The following is a 323-nucleotide window of genomic DNA, read 5'->3' as shown; positions in this document are numbered from 1 at the left end:
GTGTGCGGCTGTGCCGCGCGGGAGGGTGTGCACACACACGCGTGTGCAGGCAGCTGTGCCCCGCCGGGGCTCTGCGTGTTTGTGCATCGCTACACCACGCCGCCGGGCGAGTGTGCGCCCGTGCAGCCCCGGGTGCCGGTCAGTCCCCCCTGCCACGGGTCCGGCTGAGCCCGGGTCCGCCCGCTGCCCCCGGGGCGTGCGGTGCTCCCCGGGCGCAGCAGCTGCAGCTCCCGGTGCCGCCGTGATTTACAGGCGCAGGCCCCGGTAATGTCATTTGCCCCAGACCGGTGGCGCCAGGGTGGCCGGGCGGCCGCCCTCCCCCG

Source organism: Haliaeetus leucocephalus, unplaced genomic scaffold, assembly GCF_000737465.1.
Source record: "Haliaeetus leucocephalus isolate CR32 unplaced genomic scaffold, Haliaeetus_leucocephalus-4.0 Scaffold245, whole genome shotgun sequence".
Classification (NCBI taxonomy): Eukaryota; Metazoa; Chordata; class Aves; order Accipitriformes; family Accipitridae; genus Haliaeetus; species Haliaeetus leucocephalus.
This window is presented reverse-complemented; position numbering follows the sequence as displayed.